Raw genomic sequence first — 9,962 nt, forward strand, 5'->3', positions numbered from 1 at the left:
GAGAGAGAGAGACAGAGAGAGAGAGAGAGATTGGGAGGAGGAGGGAAACTCTTTCATTTTTGGCAAAATCTAAATGCAATTCTAACTCACGAGATCCATGAGAAAATTGACGAGAGCCAATCCTTTGCGCAAGGCATGCTCTGATTTCATGCCGACAAATTATTTTTTAAAGGGCATTAATATCACAAGCTGATGACTTTTAGCCCTGAGCAAATGATGCATTTTAATGCTTCTTTACACATAGCTCTCAGCCCAAGTGAAGCTGTCTTCGGCAAAGCATTAGCAAACATTTACATTTCAAAATTCAACAGAGGGTTGTTGTTGGGTGTTTCTTTCTCTCTCTTTTCATATATGCCCGGACGGAGGAATCGTATTTCACATGTTAAGTGGTGTGCAGCATCCGTTTCTAACCCCTGGCATGCCGTTAGGAGACAGTGGCACCTGGTTTTCAGGCCTACAATCTGAAGATGGATTTTGAAAGGGAGAAATACAGTGGCTTCATCAAACACCATTACTTTGGTGGCAGGCAGGCTGTTTGTGAAATGGCAGTGTGTTTTCGGGTCCTTTATTTCCCGGCACAGGGGAAGGCACCAGGCGTTTGATGTCTGAAGGTCAGAGTGGGAACCTTGGAGAGCAAACAAACCCAGCCATTAGTGTTTATTTTTCCAGGTGGAGTCAAAGCCAAAAGGACAGTGAACCCAGGGCTAAGTGAGAATCACAATCAATCAGGGGTAGGGATTCATATAAACTCAAATCGGTTAAGAGTCACAAAATTAGAGGTCTGTAGCATGCCGCCAAGGTCTGTCACATTTAGTCATTCTACTACAGATGCAGAGGTCCTCACTCTAGACCAAAGCTTTCAGATGCCCCACAATATAATGGTTTGAACATGCAGACTGTGCAGGCAAAGACGTATGTGTTCGAATCCCAGCTCAGCCACCTTCTAGCAGTGAAAGACCTTGTCCAAGCCACTCGATCTCTGTTGACTTTCGTTTTTTCATCTGTAAAATGGGAATAAGAGGAGTTGCCCATCTCCCTGCGCTCCTGTTAAAAGCAAACATGATAATGCATGTGACGGGGTCAGCATGGCCCCTGGCTCACTGTACATACATGATGAGAGCTACCGGGTCTTGTCATCATTCCCTCCACAAGGAATCTTGCCAACCAGGTCACTCCAGCATCTCCATTTCTTACATGTCCTCCTCTCATAACCATCCAGGCTAATCATTCAGAGAAACAGGATGATAAAAATGAACACTGTTCTAAAATGGGATCACACAGATAGTTGAACAAACTACACACTTCCGAAAACCTATTGGACATGCACAGTGAGGGAATTTTATGGTACGTGAATTAATACTTCAACACAAATCAACAACCAAGACGGGAAAGTTACCAAGGTTCTGAAAGGTTGGTTGCCAAAGATTGACAAATGGGCTGGAATCTCCCGAATGTCTGAGATTTAGGGTCTGGTGGCCAACACTCTTGACTCCTCCCTTCCTGTCCTTAAATAGAGAAGGCAACCTGACATTCTTCACCCTTTGGCTCTGCATCCCAAGGTGGGGACAGCTGACTGTGAGCCCTGAAGACAGGGGTGCCAGCTCCTCTCCAGAGGGGAAATCTGTGCCTGGCTCCCCCCTTGGTGCTTCCCTTTCCTTCCCAGGTGACATTGATGAGAAGGAACTCAATGAATATGAATGGTGCAGGGGGGGGGGGGACCCGCTCACAGAGAAGCCCAGACCCAGGAGCCATCTCATTACTGAGCTAAGGGAAAGCTACCAAGACAACGCAATCCATTCTACCTAACATTCACTTGCCCTGACAGCGCATCTCTCCCACACACTTATTCCCCCAAATATTTATCTATCTTGCTTCCCCTCTGGGTACACAAGGGGCCCTGGCTGGCTGTAATGGAGATGGCATTCTCCTGAAAAATGCCTTTTGCTGTGCTGTGTGCACTCTGTTATTTGGGGAGAGGCAGACGTCTGGATGGGGCTGCAAGATGGCTATTTAGAGTCCCCAGGGCATCTTTCAGGTGCTTCCTTTCATTCTCCATCTCTGTCCCACTGAGGTGGGCACAGTCCAGCCTGCCTCAGTGTGACCATGAAAGGAAGGAGGGGACAGCCCTCCCAGGTGCCTGCAGAGGGCACACCAACTTTTCCATTCTCTTTTGAAGCTGCCGGGGGGCTCTGCTTTCTAATCCCGACTGCCTGCCCCAGTTCCTTTCCCCTTGGTTTCCACTTTCCATTTCCCAAGGGTTCTGTTCTTTGCTTGCATCCTAATGAGTACTCCCCTGATAAACAGGAGAACAGTTCCTGACTGTGGTTTTTCCAACAGCCTCTCAGCAATAACATAAGGCAAACGAAAAACCCAAGTGAGAATCCCCACGGCCACCCCCAGAGAGCAGCTAAGCTGGGCCGACTGTAACTGCCCTGGCTGCAGTCAGGCCTGCCTTGGGCCAAGCACCACCGACATGGCTGACCGAGCCAGCCAAGTGCTCACAGGGCAGCAGGCTTACACAGAAGTGGGGAGCAACCAGGAATCCGCCGAGGACAGGGCCATGGACCAGAGGATGAGTCCAAGGCAGCCCATAGACATGTCCTACCTGCTGATTGGATAGATCCTAGCGGAACTTGGTTTAAAGATGCCCTGACCTGCCCATATCCAGAAATCCCCACCCTATGTTCCTTTCACAATTTTTCTCTGTACAGAATAGCCCCGTGCCAGAGTTTGCCAAAGCCACCCTGCAGATCTCAAGGTCCCAAAATAACTCTGGTTTCCCGTTTCAGGCCTCAGATGTTCTCATGTCCTGTTCTTCTGGAGCACATGCAGGATCATGCTCTTAGCATTTCCCTGGGCTTTCCTGCCAGCAAAGAGGATCCCTCATCCTTCAGAAGCTGTCTGGGCGGCTGTCCAGGTCTTGCCTTCCTCATTCTCCAACAAGCGCTCACATGTTACATTATTCTGCCCCAGAAGGGCCAGTTTCTGAAGAAGACAGAGAAGTGAGTTTGCAACACTGCAAACAGAAAACGCCCAGGAATCTTCCCCTAGATTGCATCTACCTATACATTCCTTCCCTGGATGACTTCTCTGTAAGTCTACACTTCCTCCAACCAGATCTTTCCTCAATAAAACCCTTCACTCATTCTCTTGAGTCAGCCCTTAATGAGATTTAGCACCAAATGAGTCCCTCTGACCAGGCCTGTCTTACCTGTATTGGCATCCCAGCCCCAACCCCTGTACCTCCACCACCCTGAACCCTCCAACCAGAAACATGGCAACCATCTCTGGAATCCCAGAGGCCAGCCATATACCTCCTGCTTTTTCCTAACTGGTGAAGATCCCCACCAGGCACTTAGTTCCTACCCTTGATTGCGAGTGTGCGAATGACCTCATTAATCAAGTGCCTCTCACCAGAGCTCTGACTTATAAATCCAGCTGCCCACTGGGCATCCCCATGTAGGAATGTTGTAGCATCACATACCCCCCATGACCAAAGAGGACACTGATCCTTCCCATCTTGACCCTCCTAAAGCCCGTCTCCTCAATAAATCTCACTACCACCCACCCAGGGCCCAGACCTTTCTCTCTCACACCTCTGGTGGCAATCTGCCAAAGAATCCTACCAGTCTTAACTCCAACAGATATCTATTTGCTTTTCTTCATCTTCACCAATGCCACCCTGGCATGAAACAGCCTCCAAAGACCCCCATGACGCTTGGAATAAAATCCAGACTCCCTTCCATGATCCACATGGTCCTACTAACCCACAGCATGCCTTTCAGACTTCATGTCCCACCCACATTCAGCGAATGACCAACAGAACAAATGCCTGCTTCATGGACATTATCTTCCTTTGCTTCTGAGGGAGAAATTAAAATACCCATAAGGTAATCTCCCTGGTTCTGACAGCGCTAGAACCTCACCCCACCAGTAGCTTCCCCCGCAACCTCTCCAATCACAGTAAAAACTAGAGGCATCGCCTCAGTTGTCTAGCCACAGTGTTCCACCTGGGGCTGAAGATTTACCTTCCAACATCATCCTTCACACTGTTACCTATTCCCTGCACAGCAGAAAAGGAAGGAATGGAGAGTAATGGAAACTCTTTGGTGCCCCCTTGTGGTCATGTCTAGTCAGCCGGCTGGGGATGCCCATAGAAATGCTGGCTTCTCTGGCAGTTTTGGAGGCGGAAGTGAAGGGTACACTGGGCACTCTGCAAAGGGGAGTCTGTAGCTGAACAGGGAAGTACTTCCAGATGCCAATCCTAGACATATGCATCCGCCGCCCATTGGGAGAGGAATCCAGGATAAGATGCCTGCCAGGCAATTTCTCTGCATCTCAGATTCCTGTTTGGTAAAATAAACATAATTCCTGACCAACATTCTACTGTGTTGTGGAGCTACCATGAGATCATCTTACTTAAAAAGGCACAAATAGCTAAGAAATTATATGTATCTATATATTCTAGTACTCAATCTTGATAACTCTAAACCTCTCCTCCTGCGCCTGCACACTTGCTTATCCATATAAACTTTCTGTAATCACCAAATGAATCGGGCAGGATGGGAATGAGGATGTACTTAAGATAATGTGTGTCTGACAAAGAAGTACCCATATGCCACTCATCGTCATACAAAAATGTCCTGGAGAAAAGTCTGCCAGTAGGAAGACTTCACAAGTAGTGAAGCAGAAAGAGGGGAGGGTGGTGGTGTTATCTCCCCCAGAGAAACCCAAGGGTGGTTGTTGGGTTCCAGCATTTGCAAAGGAACGGAGCCCAAGTGAAAAGCCAAGTATCTATGATTAAGGAAGCTAACGTTAAACTCTTATAATTCCAACACTTTTAGAATTCCTATCTTAGAGATATTTATCTTTGCAGCCTGGAGCCTAATAGTGTTTGACTCCAAACAGTACCTGCTAAGTAGACAGCGCATGCATGCATGCATGAATGAATGCATGAATGAAATAACTTGATTGAGGAAATATTCGCAACATGTACAGCCTCTAGCTTTGAAGCTGCTTACTTTCTAGTCCTATCCAATCCCTGAGGAGCCTTTTCAGAGCTTTCTCATATCTCCTATTTTGAGTATAGTGAAAAGGGTACTTGGCTAATTTTGTCATGAATGCCTAGAGTCTCTAATTCCCTCTCTCTGCACAGCTAATTTTGCATTGTCTGCCTATCACATTGTCTGTCTGATTAAAAAAAAATCTGCCTAAAAAAATCTGCCTAATTCTAACAGTGAAAATGGATAACTTTTTCTTCCAAACCAGTAGTTCTTGGCTCTGGCTGAACATTAGATTAAGCTTAAGAAGCATGTACCCACACCCCACCCCCAACACCCAGGCCTTATCCCAGACCAATTAAATTAAAATCTCTAGGGATCAGGGCCTGGGCATCAGTGTTTTTCCAAAGCTCTCAGCATTTTCTAACACACATCCAGAGTTAAGAACCACTGTGAAGGAGTTGGCCTTTGCCCAGAGAGCAGAGACTCACCAATTATGCACGAAGCAAAAGCAGGCTATAATGTTGCCTTCCACGTACCCTGAGACCCAGGCCAGGAAGAAAGGATCTTGAGCCCAGGGCTGGTAAAGAATTCCAGCCCTCACTCCTCCTTGGGCACCTCTCTTGTTGATGGCAGAGTGAAAAGGGGACCCCAAGCAAGATCTGCCTTCTCCAGATGGGGCAGGGACAGCAATTCAGAAGGAGGTTCCCACCAGTGTAATGGCTCCAACAGACTCTAGGGTGGTCCTGCCCACTCAAGCAAGCCTGCAAAGCAAGCCATGGTCATGGTAAAGGTGGTGGCAAGGAAGGGCTCCCTTTTATGGCACTGGGTGGAAACCTGGTTTACAACACAAATAACCAGACATCCAAGGAGATTCTGCATAAGGAACCCACAGTTCATTTTAAATTAGGTCTCCAACAGCCTCTCATATATTTCAAACGCAGCACATGAACCTAAATTCAATCTGCTGCATTGTATTTTCTTGCTTTTTATTTATGGCCTTAGGCTTCAACTAATTAAAGGGACAAGCTGGTGACAAAAAGGAGACCATCTTCTTACAAAAATTGTCATTAACATAAGGCACTGCTTCCCAAATTTGCAGCATAATTGAGACTTTCCAAATCTTACCTATAGGTTAGGAGTCTTTTTAAGTTATGCATCTGAGCCATATAAAATAAAGTTTGTGTATTAAGGAGCAAATCATTTCTTCTACTCTCCACCACTGTTTGTGCATGTAATGTCTCCATGGTCTTAAACATTACATGGCTGCCTTTGAAAGCACGGAATAAATATGAGCACAATTCATCACTTTGCCGTGTTCAGACAGTGATCTGACCATGTCCTGCTGGCTCTCAGTGAGAACAGCAGTCATCAGCTCATCAACAAGCTCCAAGCTGGGATCAGAAGTCCCACCCCAGACACAGGGTACCGATCGCTTGTCACTAATGGATGGGAGCATCACCAGAAGGGCCCTTTGTGTCTGAATGGAAACACGGAGGAGAGGGCCCTGTTTCAGTGCTGTCTTCAGGCAGCTCCTGACTGGCAGGCCAGAGAATAGAGGTGCTGGCTGAAAGAGCACAAGGCCGATCGGCATTCATGTTGACAGCCTTGGCCGGATGCAAGCAGGTGCTCTGAGCTTGTCATCCTGGGACGTCCTGCCCAGGGCAGAGGCCTTCAAGAGGCACTTTTGTCCATAATGATGCAGGGAAGGAAGAACTCTTCCTCTACTCTTGAAGACCTCCCAGCTGGACTAAGAATTAAATGACATGCTCAGACGAACAGGAGAAGAAAACCCAAAGTTTTATTACGTGCACAGGAAGGCCCAGTAATGACATTGACACCTAAACAGATGACCGAGGCAGGTGGTTTTTATACTTTCTAGACAAAGAGGCAATAAATCCTTGGGAAACTGATGACAAAGAAGCCTAACTTTGGGAGCTTCAATTAGTAAGGAATTTTATTTTTTTTTTTTTTTTTTTTTTTTTTTTTTTTTTTTTTTTTTTTTTTAGTAAGGAATTTTAAACAGAATTTGGGCTGTGGCAGTAAATTAGTAAAAAGTAGCAAGTATTGCTTATACAGCATTCTGGGCCCTGGCTTTCCTAACACGGGTGACAAGGAGGTCTTTATTTCCTGCTACAAGGAGGGGACCTTTTACAAGGAAGACTTATTTCCTGATTTCATGGGGACAGAAGAGGGTTTGGGTGCAAACCCCTCTTGCACAGACTGTAACTTCCATTAACATAATCAAAGGTAACTTTTATTTAAAATACTCAAAACGCCAAAGTGGCACACTTTGGGGTGGCCTGCCCTTGGCTCTTACATGGAAAATGAGTTAGAACCACTAATTTTAGTTTTCAGAGGGCTCATCCCCTAGGATCTACAGGAAACTAGTCTATGTTTTTTAAAAAGCCTTGACTTCCCCTTGCCTCCCTACCCTGTCCTCAAAATTTGCTTGCTACATGAAGAACCTTCAGTAAATATTTATAATAAAATTCCCAAACACCAAGTAAGCCATCCTCCATTAAAAAGCAAACCTATGAGAAAAGAGAAAAAGAAACCTAGGATAGATTCTCCTCTTCTATAGAATTTTTGTGCTGAACTCTCATTCATTACAAGCTCATGACCTGAAATATTGTCTTGATGGGGCTTTTCCTGCTCCCTGGAAGGTGTTGTTAGGAGTCTCAGAGATTTCTTTCTTTCTTTTTTTGTATATGTTTTTATTGGGGTTCGATTTGCCAACATATAGAATAACACCCAGGGGATCCCTGGGTGGCGCAGCGGTTTGGCGCCTGCCTTTGGCCCAGGGCGTGATCCTGGAGACCCGGGATCGAATCCCACGTCAGGCTCCCGGTACATGGAGCCTGCTTCTCCCTCCGCCTGTGTCTCTGCATCTCTCTCTCTCTCTCTCTCTCTCTCTCTCTGTGACTATCATAAATAAATTTTAAAAAAATGTAAAAAAAAAAAAAAAAGAATAACACCCAGTGCTCATCCCGTCAAGTGCCCACCTCAGTGCCCGTCACCCAGTCACCCCATCCCCCCCCACCTCCCCTTCCACTACCCCTTGTTTATTTCCCAGAGTTAGGAGTCTCTCATGTTCTGTCTCCCTCTCTGATTTTTCCCACTCATTATGGTCTCAGAGTTTCTTAAATGAACCCAGTTGTTCTTTGGTGGAAGAGGGACTAGAGGGACACATGGGTGGCTCAGTGGTTAAGTGTCTGCCTTTGGCTCAGGTCTTGATCCTGGATTCCAGGATCGAGTCCCACACCAGGCTTCCCACAGGGAACCTGCCTCTCCCTATGTCTCTGCCTCTCTCTGTGTATCTCTCATGAATAAATAAATAAAATCTTTTAAAAAAAAAGAGGTAGAAAGGCAGAGAATTACAGAGACTTACACACAGAAAACTTTCAATAAATGTTCAGTGAATAATGAAACTGTGTTGCATGGAATGTGCCAAGAATTCATCTTCAAGCTCCTGCCTCAGTGCCCCCTGCATGGCACCACCCACAGGGAGGCAGGTCAGGATGTAGCCGAAACCACCCTCCTGTTCTTTTGCATGTGTAGGTTGCCACTGAAGCCCACTCTGGCCAGTGCACCCCACCTTAATGAGGCAATGCTTCCAGGGAGCTGGAAGAGATAGTAAGTCCAACCCCATTTTGGAATAGATCATGAATCCTTTGGTGGAGCCTCAGATTATGTAGCTACCTGTGATTATGGGCATGTTATGAGAAACAGATTAGATAAGGGATGGCTAAAGAGGAAGAGATGGTAGGAAATAGATATTCTTCCAGCATCAATGCATATCCTACATGAGGAGATGCTCCCACTCCTGGAAGCCTGAGGAGCTGAGCATCGATAGGGAACAGCAGGTTCACTCGTCTGACCTCACATTCCCTCCAGGAGACACTCACAATGAGTGTATCAGTCTGCTCAGGCTGCTATCACAAAATGCCACAGAAATTGCTTTTCTCAAAATTCTGGAAGCTGGAAGTCCAACATTATGATGTTGGCAGAGAAGCCTGAGGCCTCTCTACTTGACTTACAGACGCCTGCCTTCTTGCTGTATCCTCACATCATCTTTCCTCTGCATGTGCATGCCCCTAGTGTCCCTTTATGTAACTCAGTGTCCTCTTCCTATAAAGACACCAATGAGACTGGATTACAGTCCACTTTGACAGCCTCACTTTAACTTATTGTCTCTTTAAGGACTCTCTCTCCTGTAAAAAGCAAAATTCAACCAAGTAAATTTGAAGATCTAGTTGACTTTATTAAACAATTCATGAATCTGGTAGCATCCAATCTAGCAAGTAGAGGGGGGCTCTGCTGAGCTAAACAAAAAAGTTTTTAAAGGCAGAGAGAGGATGAAAGAAAGAAAGAAAGAAAGAAAGAAAGAAAGAAAGAAGAAAGAAAACAAACTCATTCACGAGACATTATCGAGGCAAGGTTGCCCTTCCAAGGGGAATTTTTGGGGAAATGGATGAAATCTCTCTCTCCCCATTCCCATTCCTTCTCCCTCTCCCACAGGTAAAGTTGAATTTTCATAAGGTCAATGCACATGCCAGCAGCATGAGAGGTTTCTTGGTTCAAGATCCACTTTGAGTAGATGGCAAGTAAAGTAAATCTATCAAGCTCAGAGGATATAGTGAGCTCATGGAGAGCCAAGAAGGTCCACCGGTGGGCAAGATGGGGGTTGTGACTTCTGAGAGTACCTTTTGACAGATACTTGGGAAAGGAGTAAACAATCTAACAGAGGGAACAGGGCAAAAGCAGCATGAATGCTGGAGTGGCTAGGATGTGTGCAGATGTGTGCTGAGTGGCTAGAGGAATTGAAGGTGGCAGAGGGTTCACACCATGGATGCAGGTGGGAGACGAGCCTAGAAGTAAAATCAGATTGGACCAGATCTCAAAGGAACACGAATGCTAGAACAATGAGTATAGAATTTACCAGTAGATGTAAATCCATTC

This window comes from Canis aureus, chromosome 29 (genome assembly GCF_053574225.1).
Source record: "Canis aureus isolate CA01 chromosome 29, VMU_Caureus_v.1.0, whole genome shotgun sequence".
In the NCBI taxonomy this organism is placed as follows: Eukaryota; Metazoa; Chordata; class Mammalia; order Carnivora; family Canidae; genus Canis; species Canis aureus.